The sequence below is a fragment of the Triturus cristatus genome, chromosome 1_1 (genome assembly GCF_964204655.1).
Source record: "Triturus cristatus chromosome 1_1, aTriCri1.1, whole genome shotgun sequence".
NCBI lineage: Eukaryota > Metazoa > Chordata > Amphibia > Caudata > Salamandridae > Triturus > Triturus cristatus.
Genome location: NC_140579.1, coordinates 922,750,234 through 922,773,332, shown reverse-complemented (window position 1 = coordinate 922,773,332; position 23,099 = coordinate 922,750,234). Strand labels below are relative to the sequence as shown.

The 23,099-nt window shown below is 48.7% G+C and overlaps 1 long non-coding RNA gene across 1 annotated transcript in view; it reads left to right on the top strand.

Moving 5' to 3' along the window:
* The window catches only part of LOC146871299 (uncharacterized), a 47,902-nt gene extending 39,774 nt beyond the window's left edge, over nucleotides 1-8,128 (top strand). Inside the window, exon 3 of the long non-coding RNA XR_014980977.1 lies at nucleotides 4,709-8,128. This is a non-coding gene — a long non-coding RNA (uncharacterized LOC146871299). The remainder of the gene's footprint in view (nucleotides 1-4,708) is intronic.
* The last annotated feature ends 14,971 nt before the right edge of the window (nucleotides 8,129-23,099 follow it).

Sequence of the window (23,099 nt, the reverse complement as noted above, 5' to 3'; positions counted from 1 at the left end):
CCCCTGTGATGCGACTGACGACCCTAGCCCTGCCAGTGAATAGAGTGAGGGGCTGAGCACATCAAGGGTGCTCCCCAACCAGCTGCGACTGGTTTTCCCCCTCACCCTGAACCCAGAACAAAGGGTTTGACTGTATAAAAATGGGGCTGTGTCCCCACAGAAACTGTTCTCTTCCAGGATCCTATCTGAGGGGGGCTGCTGCTGCTGGAGGCCAGGAGGAACCGCCACTTAGGACTGCCTTCCTGCCTGGAGGGCCCAGTGAGCTGGCCCCTGGCCCAGCCTTGCCCCCTGCCTACCTCCCTGAACTTTGCTGGACTTGCCTTCTCCCCAAAGCGCCTGGAAGCGCTTTTATTTTACATATAGCACTAGGAGCGCTTTTATTTGGTGCCCCCGCGCTTCTAGAGCGCTCCTGTGTCGCCTCTGCAGCGGCGCCGAACTGTTCCTCCTAAAAGAGGGAATCCCTGGGGTAGGGATTCCCCCTCTGGTGGCCCGAGATTTGTGGCGGGTGCCCACCCCGCTTATAACGTGATTTCAGCGGGTGCCCACCCCGCTATATGTCTCAACGTAACGGGAGCCTACCCCGTATTGCAACCACCAAAGAAGGATCACCGCAGCGGCCCGGTCCGTCCCCGGAAGTCAGGCGACCTCCGTCGGGACGTGGGCGGGAATTCAAAGCAGGAAGCGACGGGAGCCTACCCCGCGCTCCTGCACTGGGCGGAAGACGGGAACCAGGAAGTCCGCGAGTAAGCGGGGCTCCCGTGTGCCAGGAGAGCCCCACAGCCACAGAGGAGGTGGGAGCGCTGCGTGTTCCCTTGCAGCTGTCCCCATCGCCTGACCGGAGCAGCCCGTCGGAGCAGCCCATCGAAGTCCTGGTGAGTGGGGGCTGAAGGGGGAGCCGGGTTAGCCTCCCCAAGCACTGTAAGAGCCTGCGAGGCTCACGAGTCCCCCGAGCGGGACTCCAACGTCGGGGGTGATCTCGGTTAGAAGGTCCCCAGAGAGGGGGCCCCCACCTACCTGTGCCAGCGCTGGGGGGCATTTATTGGTCCTCCGTTAAGTGCCAGTGAAGGCACTGAGTGTATAGCTCTTGGGCGGCCCCGTCTGATAGCGGGCCGCCCCAGCCGGGGCATTTCTATTAAAGAGTCCTCCGATTGGGACTCCACTGAAGGGGGCAGTGCTCTCGAGCCCCGAAAGGCTCCAACTTGGAACATTGGTTAATCCAAGAGCGCGAGGTCGCTCCAACGGTTGGGGGCATAGTTTCGAAGAGCCTAGAGGGCTCCATCCTACGCAGCCTTGTTTGTTTAGAGCCAGTTGAGGCCCCACCGAAGGGAGAATTATTGTTCAAGAGTCCAGAGGGACTCCAACATTGTGGGGTAGCCTGTCCCTTCGCTGAGTCCAGAGGGACTCCAACACTTGGGGGCATCCTTATTGATAGAGCCCAGGGAGGCTCCAAGGCATGCCAGATTTGTTTTAAAAGGCACAGGGGTGCCCCAGTATTTCTCCAGCTGCCCAGCACTTAGTGGGCCGCTGCAACGTTTAGGATACCCAGTGCTACGTTGCGCTTTGGCTTGCGCAGCTTGTCCTGACTTTGGGACAAAGGGCATCCTAGCCCCCTACCAGGCCAGTTGGCCTAGGGACTGCCACAGGTGGTGGCTTATGTGAGTTCTTGCGCAATTGTGTTTCCCTGCACCTCTGAATGTGTTGTTATGCGTCATGTGCCTTGTTTTACACCGCTGAATGTTTTTATGCATCATGTGTTTTCCTTCCCTACACCTCTGAATGTGTTGCGACGCATCATGTGTAATGTGCGTTTACCCCTACAGGTATTGTGATACTTTGGTGGTTGTTTGTTTACTCCTAGTACAGGTGGTGCTAGTGAGGTCCTAGTTCCCTGCGTGACATTTTCCTAAGGTGGTTAGGGTTGCGTAGGTGGTACTTACCTGATACCAGTAGTTACTGGTTGTGTGCTACATTTGCTATTTTTGTACTACAGTATTTTATATCCTATGTGTTAATTTCTACAAAGTGCTAATCCCTGACAGTGGTCCATGTGGCCCTGTCCCCTGTATATATAATCCCTTGTAAATTCTGCCCGTGCCTGTTGGCACATTGTAGAGTGTGTGTTTTTATCTAATGTGTTGTGTATAATACAAAGGCTATTTTTATAGAATACCTTGTGTGGAGTTTCCTTTGTGGTGGGCCTTGGGTGTTGTTGCTGGGTGCGCGCGCAAACGCTTTACACATCGCCTCAGGGATAAGCCTGACTGCTCGTGCCAAGCTACCAAGGGGGTGAGCAGGGGTTATCTTTGGCGTGTAACTCCCCAGCCCTGACTAGAGTGGTGGTTTCTGTTTGGCTTTGGCGCAAGCCCTAGCCAACCAGAAATCCCATTTCTAACAATATGTTGATGACATCTTGTTGGCTGCGGACACCACTGACCAATATGAAGAAGGAACATTGTCATTGCTCTCCTTTCTTGCCTCTCACCATCATAAGGTTTCTAGGAAGAAATTGCAATATTGTAGACAGCAGGTTATCTATTATTGTCACCTCCTGTCTAAGGAGGGATGTGCACTCACACCAGATCGCATCCAAGCTATTTTAGACACGCCTGTGCCCCGTACTCAGAAAGATGTTCGTGCACTGATTGGCCTTACTTCTTTTTGTAGGCAATGGATCCCTAGCATTTCACATATTGTTAAACCTTTGTTGGCCCTTTTGACTAAAGACACTCCGATATCTCTCCCATGGACTACTGAATGTCAGACTGCTTTTCAACAGTTGCATCAAGCGCTATGTTCTGCATCAGTATTAGGCACTCCAGACTACACCAAGGCCTTCACGCTCTATGTACATGAGAGGGATGGTTGTGCTCTCTTGGTTTTAGTACAGACACACGGTGATAAGCAGCGTCCTTGTGCATACTCTTCAGCTGTCCTTAATCCAGTCGCTCATGCGTTGCCTGGGTGTTTACGCTCTGTGGCAGCGGCAGCTGTGTCCATACGTCAGAGTGAGGGGATAGTCCTGTCACATAGATTGCTTGTGTTAGTACCCCAATTCAGTTGATGCCCTTTTGAACCAGACCAAAACGCAGCATTTGACTAGTGCTTGCCTAACAGGTTATGAATTGACACTCTTGGCCCCTCATATCACGTTGAAAAGATGTTCGACTCTTAATCCGGCTACTCTATTGCCATCCCCAGCTACTCAGTCTCAGTCGCAAGAGCCTCATGACTGTATATTCCTTACTGAGGAACAAACAAAGGGTTGTGTTGACCTACAGGATCCTCCCTTTTTAAAGTGTTGTTGGGGAATTGTGGGTTGATGGGTCCTGCTTGAAACTGACAGATGGTACAACATCAGCTGCATATGCAATTACATCACTTCAGACTGTAGTTGAGACAGCTCGTATCCCACAGAAATCAGCTCAGGCTGCTGAGTTGATAGCATTAACGAGAGCGTGTGAACTTAGCACTGACTTGTCGATTAACATCTACACCGATAGCCGATATGCCTTTGGAGTGGCTCACGATTTTGGGCTGCTCTGAAAGGAAAGAGGCTTCCTTACATCACATGGGACACAAATAGTACATGGAGAATTAATGCATAATCTCCCTACTGCCTTGACATACCCTAAGAAAGTAGCGATTGTTAAGTGCAGTGCACACAAGAAAGTGACTGATAAAATAGGACAGGGCAATGCCTTTGCGGATCACACAGCCCGTGAGACTGCAATGCAGCGAAGCACTACATCTATGTATTTGGTTAAGTCTCAGGCTGAACGTTGGCATGATGCCAGGCAAGAAGTGCTGGATATGCAGCGATCTGCCTCTGCTGATGAATTAGACCAATGGTCTAAGGAGGGAATATTGGATGATGAGGGTTGCTGGAGGAATAAGGACATGACTAAATGGCGATTACCCGCAGCCTATTTACATCCCATGATTCAATGGCACATGGGCCGACACATGTTGGAGTTTCCTCAATAGCGAAGTTACTTACGCAAGTTTGGGATCATCCAGAAATTGCCGGCACAGCTAAAAAGATAGTGCAGTCTTGCTTGATTTGTCTTGAATATAATCCTGGAAGGGGCACACAAACTCCTAGAGGAGGATTTGCAACACCAACTGCACCTTTTGAGGTTTTGCAAATGGATTACATCCAGCTTGAACGTTGCAGCAACCTAAAGTATGTTCTAGTGGTGGTGTGCGCCTTCAGTAAATGGATAGAGGCATACCCTATGAAAGATAATACAGCTCTTACTACAGCAAAGGTGCTTCTAAAGGAGTTCTTCCCTAGATTTGGTGTTTGTCAATTTTTGTGGAGTGACAACGGACCCCATTTCATTGGGCAAGTTGTTGAGTATGTCTTGAAAGGATTGGGAATCAAGCAGAAGTTCCATTCTGCTTTCCACCCACAATCAGCAGGGCTAGTGGAGCGATACAATTCCACCCTCAAACTTAAGTTAGCAAAAATCTAGGACGCCACATCTCTGAAATAGCCTGATGCACTGCCTCTGGCGTTGTTGTCCATTAGATCGGTGCCACACACACAATCTGGCCTCACACCGTACGAGGTGTTTTTTGGAAGGCCAATGAACATCTGGGGGATTCCTAAGCCACGCCCAATACATGATGTACTTTGCGTGCTTGTGTGCTGATGAGTGACTATCTGTCACAGGTGACTGACAGTTTGCTTTCTATTCATCAACAGATTCGAGAAGCTCTTCCTGACAGGTCACAAGGTGATGGCCATGATCTGCAGCCCGATGACCAAGTGATGGTTAAAATCTTCCAAAGGTCGAATAGCCTAGAACCGAGGTGGCGTGGCCCTGAGCAGGTGCTCTTGGAGACCAGAACTGCAGTCCGAGTGACCAATAGAAAAAATTGGGTACACTCACTCATTGTAAACGGGTGCCATCTGCCCTGGTGGAGTCTGCTGCACTCACCGACCATCGAGACATCCTGAATACAGAGAGAGGCCAAGCCATATCACCTGAAGAACCTGAGGAAGTCTTCCCGGACCACATGATCCCTGGTGCATCTCGATATAAGCTGTGACCCCGGAGAGAAGTTGCATTGCTGAAAAAGACTGGTTGAGCTACCGTCCTGGGTTAGTGAAAGACTGAGCTGCAAAGGGGGGGGGGGGGATCTTTTAGCGACACCCGTCTCAAACTCAGTGAAGAAACCAACGGCTGCCCAGGACTTTAGAGTTCCATCTGTTTTGTTGTTCAGCGTCGAGATAAACATGCCTATGAAGAAGGCATCGACTGCTGCGAGAATCTGTTACAGAAAGACTATGTTCATTGTTGGGTTTACCTCCATTGTGATTATTGTGCAAGTGATAACTTGGATTGTAAAGGAAGTGACTCCTGTTCGAAATACACTGACTGCCACTACTCCTGCCCCCATTGAGCACCACTACTTCACCCTTCCTTATCATGAGCAGAAGCATAGACAGTCTTATCTCAACGACACGTTCATTCAAATGTTGCATCACACGCATAATGCTACGAACATTACCAACTGTTGGGTGTGTGGAATGATGCCAGCTCATCAGAAAAAGGGAGGAACGCCTTTTATTCCTCAGCCATTTTCACACAACGGCTCCTGCAGAGCCTGGTTTGCGCTGCTATGGGCTACTCATGTTGCTAACATCGCTGACTATGGCGTAGGAAGACTGAACTTTCAGTTAAATAGAGCCTGTTACCCTGATGAGGAAGAAGATCCACAGGCCAAAGGAACTGTGTGGGAAATTGTCGAGTATCGCCGAGGAAATTCCTCCACACATTATGTTTTCCAAAACACTCGAACTGCTAACGGTAATGGACCTTTTGTTATAGCTGTTACTAGAGCTCGAGCAGACCTATGTGTTGGTAGTATTCCTGTAAGGAAAAGTGATTGTACTTTAGTATTAAATATCACTGGAGTAAATAACAGCAGTTTTACGTCATCGCACAATACATACTTCAAATGTGGGAATTAAGGATACTATCATTTGCCCTTTGGTTGGTCCGGAACTTGTTTTGTGTCCTTTTTGCTACCACCGGTGTTTTTGGCACCTGCATCCTATGATAAAGACTATAAACTCTTTAATGACATTTCTAAAAATAGATTTAAGAGGACAATAACTCATGATGAGGTGGATCAAACTGACACTGCATTACAACAGTATGTTGACTTCAATTTGGGACTATTCTTCTTTGTTGGTGCTGCTCTGAACAGCAGATAGATCAGGCGCTTGACACGTGTCGTAGAAGCTGTGACCAACCAGACAGCTATGGCACTTGTGAACATTACAGAAGAACTGCAGATTGCGAGGATTGTGGCGCTCCAAAACAGAATGGTCCTCGACGTGGTGGTGGTGCATGCCGCATCATCGGGAGCAGTTGCTGTGTTTACATCCCTGATCACGCCCCTTCAGTCTTTGATGCAATCTCCAAATTACATAAAATAGCTGCTGAAATTCACCCCGATACATGAACATGGACTTTAAAAAGCTGGCTATGGACATTGTTCCTTACATGGGGCTGGAAACTATTGACAGTTATATGTATATTCTTTGCAATCCTGCTGACATGCTGCCTGTGTCTACAATGTGGTCCAATGCTTTGTTCCCTTTGTGCCTCTGCTTGTATACCTACCAAACATAGCGTTGGGAAAGTGAATGCCCAATATGTACTAGACCAAGAAGTTAATGACATGATGCAAATCAACATACAAGATGTTTTTATTGTTCCTTCTAAATCATAGATGTCTTCAGCTAATGCTAAAAGGGTTGTCTGTGGAAGTTGGCAGAGATCACTGTTAGCATGAGCTTAAGCCATTTTGTTTGTGGCAGCCATTTTAGTTACAGAAGAGATCAGTAGTGAGGCACACTGGTAGGTAGGGTAAATCCCAAATTCTTTAAACAATAATATGAACTTGGGTGCATGTGAGGTATCTCCCTCTGACCTGTAGGGAGTAAATCCAAACTGGTGTGTAGCACCAAGGTAAAGTACTTGGCGTCCCTCAGGTGCACTCCGTATTGGTCCGTGAAGGGCCTAACGTTTTCCGAACTCTCACGTTGTTTTCACGCTTACCGTTACGTATCTAATTTAGTTTCCACTCGAGCTATCGATGTACACTACTTTCCCTGCCTCTTTTTTCCTGCCATGACTTTTGCGCACTTTCCTCCACCTTTTTCCAGTCATGTAATGACACATTGTTCACTATGTTTATTGTTCTTCGTGCACTTTCTCCTCCACGCAACATTTCACTATCTTCGGTGATTTTGCAATGGTATCCAGTTGTTTATTTAATATGTTCCACATATTTAGGTTTCCCATGATATTGTAAATTATGGTACCATTTTCATATTGTTTATAATCCTAGGCCCTGTGTCTTGAAAGTGACTTTAACTTATTTATTTATTTACAGGATCACGAACCCCTGATGAAGAGTCTTTCGACTCGAAATGCATTGGGATTATTATATTATTTAAAGGACATTTGCATATAACTCAATTACTCAAGATGTATTGAATCTACTTTATCTGTATACATGAAGAGCATCATGATTCCTAATCACGATGATTAATTAATTAAAAAAGAGTTTTTGGATCTCAAACACGCAAAGTCTGTGAAATTTATTGGAACATTTGTTAGGCCCTTCACGGACCAATACGGAGTGCACCTGAGGGACGCCAAGTACTTTACCTTGGTGCTACACACCAGCCATTTTAGTTAACCATGTGCTCGCCATGTGCTTCTTCCGTCTTCACTGTTGCCTGAGTCACCATCTATAGTTGGCTCCTGCAGTACTGAGCCCGAGCACTGCGCATGCTCAGAAAGGCCTGTAGCTGCTAGAATGCACCTGTCCTTGTGTGTAACTGTCAGGCTGTTTCAACTGATGTCAGCAACTTCATCACCCCTCCCACTTTGTTGACTAAGTATTTTCTGTTAGTCCTTATATGTGAATAGCTATTCTTGTGTATACTTGTACCGCCTCCTTTTGAACTCTCATGCTTACTCAGCTCCAAAGTATGTATAAAAGGTCCATTGTTTCTGTTCTCCTTGTACTGCCTCATACATTGCCTGAGGGTTATGTAGAGATGCAGTCCCACTCATGAGTGAGGAATAAAATTCTCTTTTGATATTACAGCTTCCGTGCCAATCTCTATTTGTTGGTCCAAGGACTCAAGTACGCAGAAGGGCGAACTCCTGTACTGGTGGGCTTCCAGAGTCTCACCTCCCACATGAGAGACAGGTGTGTGAGGGTGACTACCACTTAGACTTGGCTGTCAGGCGGACTGGGAGCTGGCTGTGTCTCGGGGACTGTCGGGGCACTTGACCGGGGAGAGAGCGGCCCAGCTGAGGTAGAGCTACCAGTGGCTTGGCAAGCTGGAGGGCTGCTTGGGCCAGGTGGTGTAGTGGCACGTGGAGGTGGAGTTATGCAGACAGGAGACACGGTGTGTGGGGAGATTGCGGAGGGGTGCCTTTCCACTTCATGGGGATCCTAACTGGCTTGACTGACTTTGGATCAATGGGAAGTGGTGTGGACACAACAGGCACACTCAACACCAAAGCTGCGTCAGGTGCAGACGCTGGCACCTCCTCTGGTGATGTGCTGGATCCAGCGGAACGCTTTGCCTGGCTTCGCCTTTGCCCTTCCTTCCCCTGTTTACTAGGTGCTACCCCTACAGTGCCCTCCTTCCCCTGCTTCACTGGGCTTGGAATGGGAGTGGAGGTGGTGGGTGAATCTGCCCTGGATCCCTTCCTAGGTGTACCCTTGGCATGCACCACCTTCTCGGTGGGCACAGAAACTGTAAGCTTCTCTTTGCGAGATACTTTAGGGACAGGGGAGTCCTTGGATGGGGATGCCTCTGAGGCATGTGAGCCTGAGGTCTGCTTCTTTGCATTTTGTCCCCTGGTGTCGCCTGACGGGCTTTTCTCTCTGCGCTCTAAGGGTGGCTTTGGTCTTCTGTGGGGATGGTGTATGCGCCCGGGACCGCTTGCGTTGCTGCTGCAGTGTGCTTCATGTGCTGTATCGTGACTTTGATGTATGTGGACCGTGGTCACTAACGTCAGACGTGGCCAATGCCAGAGGGGTGGACAAAGGGACCGGAGCTGGACTGTGAGTATGTGCCTGTTGAAGAGCTGACGTCTCTGTGAAGGACAAAGCCTGGACAAAGCCTGGACAGTCTGGTGCAGCCCACCCACGTCTGAAAGTATGCCCTCCATGAAAGCAACCACCTGTGACAATTTTTGTCGTGGTCAATAATGGCATTGAGGAGAGCTGTCTGGTCTACACACAGCTGGCGCAAAAGGTCCACAGACTCAGCACTGATGGCAGCAGGAGGGGCAGGGGCAGCGGTGCCAGGGGTGAAGGACACTATTCCCCTCTTACTGAGGCAGACACGGGCAGTACCAGAGGAAGTGGCTGGGAGGGTGGGCACTGGCCGCTGTGTGGTGGAAGATGATGCAGAGTCCCCGTTCCCTGTGCCCGCCAACATGGATGCATCCCCGCTGGCAACAGATGATGTGGTACTATGCCTCTCAAGCTAGGATTCCTCCAGCAGACTCCTGTCCCCCTCTGAGGCGCTGGTGACATCTATGTCACTGGGTTCCTGTGCAGCTGTTGTGCTTGTTTCACCACCACTGGTGTCCGTCTCCTGTCCCTCCGTGACCACAGGAGATGTTGCATGAGAGAGAGAGATGTAGGGTCAGGTCAGTGGCAGCAACAGAACAAACATATGCAAGCAATGCATTACAAAAGTTGACTAAATCTACATGTTGCACACCACCCTGTGCAATCACATTGTGCTAACTCAATATATTGACTTAAACAGTGCGTGGGAACTGGAAATTCAGGCATAACTGAGCCATGTGATGACCACACAGCACAACACCCAGCTAGTGGCTCCGTTCAACCAGACACACAACTAGCTCTGAGCACACCTAGGGACATGATGGAGGCACACTACTTGTTGCCACTGACCGATCTGGATGGCACAGGAGTGGGCAACACAGACACAGACTACAACATGACATTCCACAATGGCCATGAGCCCATGCCACCCACCATGTTGTACTTTGGGGCCCAAAGATTGGTGCACATTGTTGTCAGATGTCTAGGCCTCTCAAATCTGAGAGCATGCAATGGACGCATTGGTGAAGGCACAGTCAGATCGGGCACACTGCCGTTCCCTCCCATGGGATTCCCCAGACTACCCCAATGCAGATGATACCTGAAGACCACGACTCCGAATGCAATGGGAATGCACATTACCTTTGTAAGTACAGGTAGGGCAAATGCGTAACACCTGCACCCATCCCAGCAGCCACTTACATGCCACTGCATCACACTACCAACATCACATAGGCCAGCACTGGCACAGGCTCTGTACACATTCAGCCACTCCCAGCCAAAGTCACCCTCTCCGAATGCTCACCCCTGGCTTGCTGCTGATGCTCCTTCAAACGTGCATTCAGCTCAGACTGTGTTACCGCCAAGATGGGGCCCATTAGTGGTGTCATGCTGCGCCGTGCCAAACACCCAGTGCGAGGAAGCAGCCCCAAGGTCATCTCCGCCACGTTCTTTGTCAGCCGGCTGATGTCGTCTCACCTCTTGTGGCAGTGGGTGCGCCATCGGTTTGAGACACCCAGAGCTCGCACCTTGGCCGCAATGGCCCTCCACACGGCCTTACACTGGTGTACCTTGAGCTGCAGGCATGGGAGACAAGAGGGGGAAATGATCAGTGACACAGTGTTATATACCTACATCTCGCAGTACAGCAGCAAGATACAAACTCATCACAAATCCAAAGATATGTCTAACAGAGACAAGAATACATCTCACATGGTACATCTGCATGGGAAAAGCTGATGTAAATGCATGCAGGTGTGAGGGGGAACACAGTCCCTGCACATCTCACACACATGCAGGATGCCAGCACAAAAGCCTGTCCACATCTCCAGTTCATTTTTAGGATGAGCAACACATACATCACAGATCAACCTGTGTTTGGGGGCAAGCTCACTGTGTCCAAGACTGCGCGGCCCTCATTGTCCCTGCCCTGTGAATAGATAACTGTGTCATGGATGTCACATTGAGGGACATGATCTCACAAATCAAAAATCCGCTTCACAAGGCCGGTCGTGTGCAATCTACAGTGCTGAGATGGCTCATAGCTGGAGTGCAATGAGAACAGACTGATGTAATACTCTGTAAGTGAAGTGATGTTTCCTTGTCTTTGTGGGCGGGGACTGTGCAGGCCAACTGGGCTCACACTGAGATGGACAACAGGGGCACAAACAGCCATTCAGCCAAGCAATCACTGTCCTGACTCCTACATGAACAACTTTCTGCGTCACTGTATGGCTGACAACAAAACACAGGTCACTCATACATACATGTGCAGGCAGAGAAACCTGTGGCAATGGGTACACACACCTTCCCCCAGGAGACAGCATGTTAGGCAGTGCATGACACAACCCCACACTGTCAGGCACATACTGCATCAGTCCAACTACAAGTGTGCCCCCTCTACACTCCCCCCCACTGTTGAGGACTTACCACGACATTTGGGGCACCATACAGCCTTGGGTACTGTGTGAGCACCTCGTCCACCAGGACCTCCAGCTCCTCGGTCATGAAGGGACTGGCACGGATCTTCTCTGTCCTTGCCATCACTGTGGACATGAGACAACAGCGGCGGAATCGGGTGGTAAGGGGTCTCTGGCAGCAGTCCCTGGAGGCAGCAGCAGGTGAGGGGTGTCTGGCAGCAGGCTCTGGGAGCAGTGGAAATGTGAGGCTCCCTCCCACACATATGTAGCCCCCTGGGGTCGTTTCAAAGGAGCTAAGCTGCAGCAATTGGTGGTCCAGGTCTGCCTCTTTCAAATGCATCCAATGACCACCTCCGCGGTGGCAGAGCACACCTACCGCTATTTAAAAAAATTCATCATGCCGCCGCATCAAGGTTCCCATTGGCTGTAAGGGCATGTTCCATGGCGGTGACACACCGCTGGGGCCCCGCGATTTTCAAAATGGCATCATGCCACCGCGGTTAAGGTTCCCATTGGCTGTAAGGGCATGCTCCATGGCGGTGACACACCGCAGGTGCCAGGTGGGCGCTACCGCAATTTGGGTGGCGGAGCGTGCCAACCGCCATTTGGGCATGTCTCCATGCCTCTCACTACCGCACTTGTGTAAATAGGGAGTGCTGGTGACACACTGCTGGGGCCAATCGGTAGCTACCGCAATTTGGGTGCCATACGTTCACATGAGGCACCGCGATCGGGGCGGTGGAGCATGCCAACTGCCATTTGGGCATGTCTCCATGCCTATCACTACCGCACTTGTGTAAATGGGGAGTGCTGGTGACACACTGCTGGGGACAGGCGGTAGCTACCGTGATTTGGGTGCCATACATTCACATGAGGCACCACGATTTGGGCGGCGGAGCATGTGAACCGCCATTTGGGCATGTCTCCATGCCTATCACTACCGCACTTGTGTAAATGGTGAGTGCTGGTGACACACCGCTGGGGCCAGGCGGTAGCTACCGCGATTTGGGTGCCATACATTCACATGAAGCACCGCGATTTGGGCGGCAGAACATGCCAACCGCCATTTGGGCGTGTCTCCATGCCTATCACTACCGCACTTGTGTAAATGGGGAGTGCTGGTGACACACCGCTGGGGCCAGGCGGTAGGTACCGCGATTTGGGTGCCATACATTCACAGGAGGCACCGCAATTTGGGCGGCGGAGCATGCCAACCGCCATTTGGGCATGTATCCATGCCTATCACTACCGCACTTGTGTAAATGGGGAGTGCTGGTAACACACTGCTGGGGACAGGCGGTAGCTACCGCGATTTGGGTGCTATACAATGGCAATGGCTATCTGACAAAGATCAACAGTGCACAGTGGCCACATGGTAAATGGCACATCATTGTGCACACAATGCCAATGTTCCATTTACTCCACTGGTGACTACACATGCCATGTTTGTGTATGTGATTTCGTAGATTGGCATGTACTCCTCACATGTCACTTGTGATATTGATGATCCTGTACACAGGACAGTGTTGTTATGGACTCTACAATGTGTACACATGTCAATGTGTTGAGGTGCTGTGACACTCACAGCAATGTTTGTCTCAATTAATGATGTTCTTTTTTGCATGTCCTCTCATGTCTGATCATGCACACAATCGTCATTTCTGCTCAGACTGTGGTCATTGTTTTGTTGATGTGTGCCAGGTTAAAATGACGCATAAAGGTGTATCAGGTACAGCAGCTAGGGGGTTGATTTGTTACACATATGCTGGATGCTATACTCCCAGGCGCGCTCATGGTAATTGTGGTCATATCCCTATGTGCATTCACATTGACCGAGGTGGCGTTTGAGGGACGTGCTTTGTGTAAGTTTACAAGTGTGCCATTTGTGTAGCTGAAGGTGTCCCTACATGTAGGCTGGTCTGTAACTCAATTTTGATGACAGTCATTGTTGGCGTTGTGTCATCCAGAACGTGAGATGCTGTTCCCATCTCATGATTATTGCATTGATATGTGTCCACTTTCATCTCAACTAGGAGGAGACCAAATCTGCTTCGTCACTTGACAGTGCTGGAAGACATGGAGGATGAAGCGATCATCCAGAAATGCCGTCTGGATAGAGCCACCCTAAAGACCCTTTGTGATATGTTGGAGCCCCACCTGCAGCCCCGCAGAACATATCCAACAGCTTTTACCCCAACGTATAAGGTGATGGTGGCCCTTCATTTTTTTGCCACTGGATCGTTCCAGCAGACAGTGGCCAGCGCTGGTGGGATGTCACAACTGATGTTCAGCATGGGGCTGCATGATGTACTGTCCGCCATGATAATCTACAAGGACAGATATATCCATTTCCCCAGGGATCCTGAATTTGCAGCTGTGAAGGGAGATTTCTATCCCCTCGGACACATCCCCCATGTTGTTGGTGCCATTGATTGCACCCATGTTGGCCTTGTGCCACCACAGACACGTGAGCACATCTACAGGAATCGTAAACATTACCACTCCATAAATGTGCAAGTGGTGTGCCTGGCAGATATGATAATCTCCCACGTTTGTGCCAAATTCCCAGGCTCAGCCCATGACTCCTACATCCTGCGGAAAAGCATTGTACCCCAGCTGATGGCTAATCTGCTTCCCGAGCATGCATGGATTGTGGGTGAGTATGCCTAGTCATATGGCGTGCTGAGTGTGTGACCTGCTGCCCTCTGCCTCCGCGACATAGCAATGTTTATTTGTGTTTCTCACACCTAGGTGACTCTGCATGTCCCAACCATCCCTGGTTGCTGAGCCCACTCCGTAATCCCAGGACCCCAGCTGAAGTCCGCTACAATGAGGTCCATGGGAGAACACGTCGTGTGGTGGAGCGTACTTTTGGTCTGTTGAAGTCACGTTTCCGCTGCCTGGACAAGACCGGAGGTGCACTAATGTACTTGACCGGGAAAGTGTGTCAGAATGTAGTGGCATGTTGCATGTTCCACAACCTAGCCATTCACAAGGATATTCCCCCGATTCTGGATGATGATGAGGACCCAAGGCCCCCGCCTGCAAACCAACCCATGTCCAGTGATGAGGACAGTGGAGAGGAGGAAGGTGTTGACCTGCGTCAACAGCTCATCACCCGCTACTTCACTTGAAGGTGGTTGACAATGTACAACGTACCCATTGTCTGATGATATTGCTGTTGTTGTGAAGGTGTATGTGAGCTTTGTGACTGCAGCCTGTTGTCGGCTCAGAGCTGGCTGCCAATGTTTCTGGGACAGGGTAGTTTTGCATAGATACAGGATGTTTGTCGGTACTATTTCTCAATGTAATGTGTGCAGATTGGAGTACCCTGATGACAAGTGTTGTGTGATGTCTGTGATGCCACACCCAGACCAGTGAATGTTGTTCTGTTGTGTTTTCCTAGGTGCCTTCAACTTCTCCTTGCCTACATACAGTCCATACTCCTAATGCATTGTGATCATGTTGAAGACTGTAAATCCTGGAATAAAGATGGAGCAGACACAACAACATGTGCGTAAGGATTTTTTATTTACAATGGTGACATGTGAGGGGGGTGTATATTTACATTGAGGTGATTAGTGGAGCAGTGAGTTGACAGTAATGGTAAATGAGATAATCAAGTAGTCACCACATTGATGTGGTGACCCAGTCCAACAGACAGATGCCGTTCACAAGGCAGTGTGGGGAAGGACTGTCCAAAAAGTCAATGCAGTGGTGAAGAGGGTTGCCATCATGGCTGGCTCCGTGACTGGCGTTTGGCAGGTGCTTTGCCTCCAGCTACTCCCAGGGTTTTCTTAGGACGGCCCCTTTGTCGCTTGGCGGGGGGGCCTGCTGCAGGGCCAGTGGGGTCTGAGGACTCACCCCTCTCTGTGACCACAGGGGAGGATGGTGAACTGTCATCCTGCGGCCCACCAGAGGGAGGTGGAGGTTTTGGTTGTGGCGCAGGCCTGTCCCTCAGTACCGCCACTTGCTGGCCCAAGAGATCCACAATTTGTCCCATGCGGGTGTCAATGGACCTCATCAGGAGGATGAGCTCGCGTAACAGTTCGTCCGACCGGCCCGTTCATCCCTGGGCCCGTTCATATGCCCCAAGGACACTAGTGATGCGGTCCAGGGGTTGGGTCCCAGCCTCTTGTTGTCTGTGGGTGACCCTGCCCCTCCCACCTACCCTGCTTCCACGGACGTGTTGCCTCACCACTGTAGGCACCCACATCCTCACTCTGCCCTCCTCAGTCGGTGGTGTGGGGTGGTCATCCTCTGGGACAGGGGGAGTGTTGCAGGCAGCGCTGGTGGTGGTGATGTTGGTGGTGGTGATGGTGGTTGTGCAGGACGCACAGGCCGTGACAGCAGGGGTCTGCAGAGACGTTGTTATTGCAGCAGATGTGGTGGGGGCGACAATGGGGTCCTGGGACCTGTTGCACCCTGGATCACCAGATGAGCCAGCTTTGAGCTCATCGTCCAGAAAATCCCGGGAGTCAACATACGAGAGTCCATGTACCGGGGGGGGGGGGGGAGACTGGCTCTGCAGGTTGCTGGTGTTGTCCTCTGCATTGAGTTCTTGGTCACCTGTGGGTCAGATGGGAAATGGTCATTGTAGTGCACCCCGCAAGCGTTGTGTTAGATGTGTGTCATTCACTGTTAGTACACTACACAGTTGACTGATCATCACATTGTTTTCTATGTGCACTACTGTGCCTCATGACATGATGCATTGCTTGTCCATGGTGTGAGGTGTCAATACATACCATGCGCCACATGCATAATTTGGGATCACAGGGACCTGTTGATATCTAGGGACTGGCACAACATATTATTTCATTGAGGACTCTTTGTTGATTTGTCTGACCTGGCAGACGTCACATCTGGCCATGGACTGGCCATTGTCATCTCCTGCATACCTTTGTCCTGTCATGTGCATATCTTGATTTGTACCACCAAACATGCTTTCTTAGTTTTCGAAGGGTCCTTGTTGCTCTGGCCCCATGGCACTGCACATGTCAATAGGTGCTGTGCATGATTGTTCCCTGACTTTCTTCTACCCGTGCATTGGTGTGTCACACTTTGGTAGCTGTGACAGTTTCCTTTACTTACCTGTGTGCACACTGTGCGTGGCAATGGGGTCGGTGTGCATAAAGTCACCCTGTGCATTGAGAGGGCTGGAGTTGTCATATGGCACCATTTCTTTTGTGACGAATGGGTGGGTGCATGTACTGGCTACTTACCTGTTATGTGCTCATATTTGGCTTTGTTATGTGACACATCTGTGTGTGCGTGGTGGAGGCTTACATCCTGCTCAGTGGTGTCACAAAACAGAATAATATGTCTACCTACCTGTTAGTTTTTTTGAGGTGAGCCATTAGATGCCACATGCATCTGGGTGGTATGGAGAGCTTCATCGTGGTGTACTGGGGGACAAGGGTGCATGGTGGGAGTAGTGGTACAGGCCTCCCACCCCCCAAACACCCTCCCAGGCAAGATGGCTACCTACCTGTAAGTTTGTTTGATTTACTGCAATGACTTGCGACTGCTTCTGGGTGGGGGAGTGCTCCATCCTGCTGAGGTGTGGGACAGGGGGCATGGTGGGAGTAGTGGTACAAGCTTCCCACCCACAAACACCCTCCTAGGCAAGATGGCTACCTTCCTGTAAGTTTGTTTGGTGTACTGCAATGGCTTGCAACTGCTTCTGGGTGGGGGAGTGCTCCATCCTGCTGAGGTGTGGGACAGGAGGTATGGTGGGAGTAGTGGTACAGGCCTCCCACCCACAAACACACTCCCAGGGAAGATGGCTACCTACCTGTAAGTTTGTTTGATGTACTGCATTGGCTTGCAACTGCTTCTGGGTGGGGGAGTGCTCGATCCTGCTCAGGTGTGGGACAGGGGGCATGGTGGGAGTTGTAGTGCTAGCCTCCCACCCCCAAACACCCTCCCAGGGAAGATGGCTACCTACCTGTAAGTTTGTTTGATGTACTGCATTGGCTTGCAACTGCTTCTGGGTGGGGGGAGTGCTCGATCCTGCTCAGGTGTGGGACAGGGGGCATGGTGGGAGTTGTAGTGCTAGCCTCCCACCCCCAAACACACTCCTAGGGAAGATGGCTACCTACCTGTTAGGTGGAGGTGAACAATGCAATGGATGACACATGCTTCTGGGTGGGAGTGGGTGCTCCTTTCTGCTGAGGTGTGGGACGGGGGCATGGTGGGAGTAGTGGTACAGGCCTTCCACCCCCAAACACCCTCCCAGGCAAGATGGCTACCTACCTGTAAGTTTGTTTGGTGTACTGCAATGACTTGCGACTGCTTCTGGGTGGGGGAGTGCTCCATCCTGCTGAGGTGTGGGACAGGGGGTATGGTGGGAGTAGTGGTACAGGCCTCCCACCCACAAACACCCTCCTAGGCAAGATGGCTACCTACCTGTAAGTTTGTTTGGTGTACTGCAATGGCTTGCAACTGCTTCTGGGTGGGGGAGTGCTCCATCCTGCTGAGGTGTGGGACAGGAGGCATGGTGGGAGTAGTGGTACAGGCCTCCCACCCACAAACACACTCCCAGGGAAGATGGCTACCTACCTGTAAGTTTGTTTGATGTACTGCATTGGCTTGCAACTGCTTCTGGGTGGGGGAGTGCTCGATCCTGCTCAGGTGTGGGACAGGGGGCATGGTCGGAGTAGTAGTGCTAGCCTCCCACCCCCAAACACCCTCCCAGGGAAGATGGCTACCTACCTGTTAGGTGGAGGTGAACAATGCAATGGATGACACATGCTTCTGGGTGGGAGTGGGTGCTCCATCATGCTGAGGTGTGGGACAGGGGGCATGGTGGCACAGGCCTCCCACCCACAAACACCCTCCCAGGGAAGATGCCTACCTACCTGTAAGTTTGAAGTGGGTTTTGTAATGCTGACACATGCTTCTGGATGGGGTGGGGGAGGGCTCCATCTTGCTGATGCAGTGAAACAAGGGGGGCCTGGTGGGAGTTGTAGTGCTGTCTGCCTGTACACATGCCCCCATGGTAATGTTGCTAGCTACGTTTGTGGTGTGTGGGAGTGAGTGGATGTTGGATCTGTGAGACATGTTTTTGTGAGTGTGTGGTGCAGATCAATGAAATTTGTCCTAGATGGTGTAGCTTTGTAGTTGTTCAAGACAGTACATAGCAGTGTGGTGGTAGTCGTTTGTTTGTACTTACCAGCCTCCATTCCCCCGGGTACTCCTGTGAGACTCTCTGGATGCAGTATGGCAAGCACCTTCTCCTCCCATGGTGTGTATGGTTTTGGTGGAATGGGAGGGCCACCGCCAGTCCTCTGCGCCAGCTCACGGTTCTTGCTCCTCTTCTCTTTGACAACCCTCTTCAAGTCAAGCCACCGCTTCAAGAGTTCCTTTTTGGAACGCGGTGTGGTCCCTACTGCATTGTCCCTTTCAACTATCCTTGCCCACATTTGTGTTCTTGTGGCTAATGGTGTCTGTTGGACCAGGCTACCAAACAGTTGTGGTTCCACTCTCACTATCTCATCTACCATGACAGTCAACTCATTCTCTGTGAATATTGGCATCTTATGTGTTGCCATGGTGTGTGGTGTGCAAAGTGGTTGTGGATGCAGGAGTGTGAGTGGTGGGTGTGGTTGTGATGTGTATGGTGTGTGATGTGCAGGGGGCTAGTAGTGCAGGTGTGATAGTGATGGTGGTGATGTGTGTGTGCTGTATTCTTTTGCCTCTCCTCTCTGATCTGGCGAATGCCCTTCTCTTCTGGAGTGTTGCAAAGGATTGTGGTCAGGGAAGGGGCTGGGTTTATACTCAGCTATGTGGGTGTGTCCAAATGGGGTATTGCTGTCAGGTGTGGTGTGTGTGTTGTCCTGGGAATTGTATTTTTCTTTTTACCATGTGGTTGGGTCATTGGGGTGTGTTTTGTGTTTTTGGGGGGAATGGCTAGTTTGCTGTGTGCACTTTTTAGCCTTCTTGTGGGTTTTTTAATTCGTCTGCCATTTTTTTCATGGATCTTCCGCAGCGGTGGTTATGCTGCAGCTCTTCCGGGACGTACCGCGGGACCATCGGGGATATCCTAATTTCCCGTGCAGTGTCTCCGCTACACTTGCGGCAGGTTGGTGTTTTTCCGCCGTGAATCCGACCGCTGCGGACGGATTTTGCCCATCTCTGCCCGCTACGGGTGGTTTTTCTTGGCCCCGTTCTGCCGCGGTCGGTGTTTTTATGGTGGTTGATCCTAATTTCACTGCCTGTTTTTCCACGGTGCCGGCGGGCGGTGGTTTTCCACTTCCATGGCGGTCGTGGTGGTTTTCCGACCGCTATCCTAATCTTCACCTTAGTGTTATTTTAACACAATATTAATAAAAATACAAAATAAACATTCAACACCTAATTGGTCTGTGTTAAATCAAAAAGACCTGCAAGGATATAAAGAAAATAGAGAGATTAAAAACATACACAACCCTAAGGTCCATCTGGTATTCCTTAGGTAGTGATAATTCTGTGGTGGTGGTGAAATATATATTTCAAACCATGCCCAAAGGTATGTGTAAATCTGTGGTAATGAGGCACACAAGGCAAACATTTTTTTAACATATATGATGTCACCAGCATATACACGTGTTGAAGATAATTACATACTTAAAATGCGACCATCATTGGGCCTCATGAGTCCATCGAGGAGTTTAAAGGAGGGATGCCTGTAGTCAAACCCTACATGTGCGGTCAAAAGCAGAGAAATGCGTGAAAAAAGGAACGGGTAGATCCGATAACCAGGGTTTGTCCTGAGATGGGCAGGACGCCTCTACATACTCCATCAAGGCTACTCCCTCACAGTGAACCTGACCGCCCTTCCCGAGGCTCCGATGTTAGTGGAGCAGCGGGGAGGGAAATATTTAAACACGTGAGTGGTGCGGCGTGCTCCTTGGTTGATTGAGGAAAAAGAGTAGACCGCGGGCCGCCTTTCAAAAGTATTCGTTCTGGCCACTTCCTGATAGTTAGTAGAAATACTCCAATCCGAGTGGTCTCAAAGTATGCACGCTCTCGCTTCTGATAGATAAAAATAATAAAATAAAATAACTGAGGATTTTTATGGCATGGGTCTGACAAGGAAACACTTATAGTGGGGATCCAACCAAAGACAAACGTTGTCTCAATAAAGGTAGTATAGCGTGTTGAAAAACTGAATAGAAACGCGTGACACGACAAGGAAACTATGTGTGTAGACATCTGTTTTGGGTAATGTGCTTTGCCTGAAAATTCAATTCATATATTATTGACAATAATCTGACTAATCTGCGGCAGGCTTTATTGAAAATTATCTCATTTAGCAAGTAGACTAAAATCTTACAATCTATTGCTAACAAAAAATCTCTGTCCACCACAAGTAGGTTGAACAAAGATTACTTGCCCAACTATAGGCTAACACCTCTCTCTCTTTCGTGCTGTAATTTTGTTCCGACTTAGACAAACACCTAGACACAAATGCAGTAGAGCACTCATTGCCTTCAATAATTTCACTCAGAACCACCCTTAAGCCCACACTACTGGCATCAACAGTGACTGTAGACTTAACATCACCTCTAAAAGCATGCAGATCCAGAGAATCAATAATTGCTGACTTCAAACTTTCAAAATCATTATCCTCTTCATTTTTTTGTTTAAATCTGTTTATTTGTGTTTAAAGAGCTTTATTGAAACAAATAAAGAGCAAGGTACAGAATTATGATAATAATGATAAAAGAAATACAAATATTAACAAGAAATATGTATGAAAAACAATGGGTGAAAAAACATCACAATTTATACATTATCCAGAACTAAAACCGATGTTAAGAGCGTAGTTAAACCAATGTGTACCATATTGAAGTAGCACTTTTTAAATTTTATAAAGGGGTAAAAGAAAAAGGAAAGAAGAAGAAAGAAAAGGGAGGGAGAAAGAAGAAAAGAATAAAAACAAGGAGAAACAACAACCTTATCAAATAATCTAATAAGACTATCCATTAGTAAACAGAATAAAACAGTCAAAGAACAATATACCAGCAATAAAAACAATGTGAGAACAATTAAACTCAATATTTATGGCGGCTGAAATATAAAGTTACTATCTTTGGAGCGTAATGCAGAGGATGATAGGTAATTAGTAAGTGGGGCCCAAAAGGCTTCCTTCCGAATTAGTTGCTGAGAGGTATTTACAGAAGCACTATCTAACCTATGATGGTAGCATGAAAGATTCCACCAGGCAGAGAAGGAAACCTTGGAGACGTTTTTCCAGTTGGATGTAATTACTTGAAGAGCAATGGCAATTAGCAGATCAACAAATAAACCCAATTTGCGAGCACCCAGCTAATGTATGGAATTACTACCTAAGAATATAGAATAAATATCAAAAGGGAAGCTTGTGGAACATATAGTGGATATTAATTTACATACTTTAGTCCAAAAAGTGGAAATATTAGGGAAAAGGAAGAAGGAATGTATATATGAGTCAGGAGTAGTTTTGCAGGTCCAATGATTAGGAGATAGGCCGGGACTAAATTTGGAAATAGCTAATGGGGTTAGAAATAATCTCTGGTAAAAGTAATATAAAGTTTGGGTAATGCTAGCATTGCAAGAAGTGTGATGCAAGCGAGCCCAAATGGAGTACCATGTGTGTGTAGAGAGAATGCATTGTAAATCTGTTTCACAGAGAAGGTCAGTTTTGGTTTTGGGGCAGTTGGGAAGAGGAAAATGAAGATATTTATATATCTGGGAGGCCCGGACATAAATAGAAGTAGGTAGCGGTGTAAACGGAGGATCAGATGTAGAAGATAGAGTTTCAGAAATAAGAGAAAACTGTTGAGTTAAAACCAGTCTTAGAGAATCAAATTTAGGGAGGGAAGTAAGAGGTAAACTGAATTTATATTGTAATTCTTGAAAAGAAAGAAATTGCATATTCTGCATTAGGTGTTTAACCTGTATAATCCCTTTGACAACCGAATCTTTCCAGAAGATGGTACGGTTCAACATTTTAATGGACTTATTAGGTGATATGTAGCTCTTAAAAATATAGTAGAGAAGGTGTTTGCCTTTTTCAATAGGGTTAGAATTTTGTTGAATCTTGAGAAGGGGAAAACAATTCACAAGGATATTTTTATTCAATGTCCACACGCAATCTAAAATCCCCATCTTTTTTTGCCATCACTATGGGAGAAATCCATTGAGAAGAGTCCACAAGTTCTATAACTTTACTATCACAAAACATGAGTAAGTGCTCCTTCAACTCCTTTCGGCTGCCCAAAGGTACTTTATGTACTTTGTCCACCCCAGAACAGCATCCTCCTTTAAAAGACTTTTTTTGCACATAGCCCTTCACCATTCCACATTTATCTTCCAGCAACTTCCCCAATGTAGTTGTATGAAGGGCCTGGTCGCAACACCATTGCAAATTCACCTTGATCTCTCCATCGTAAAATATTATAGCCTTTCTTTTCAACATAAATCTTAGTGTGAATCATCCTGTCTATATGAGTGATTTTTGGCCAGATGTACAAAGCATTTTTCCTGCGAATTGGGCTGTTTGTGACTTGAATAAAGCTTTTTCAAAAGAAC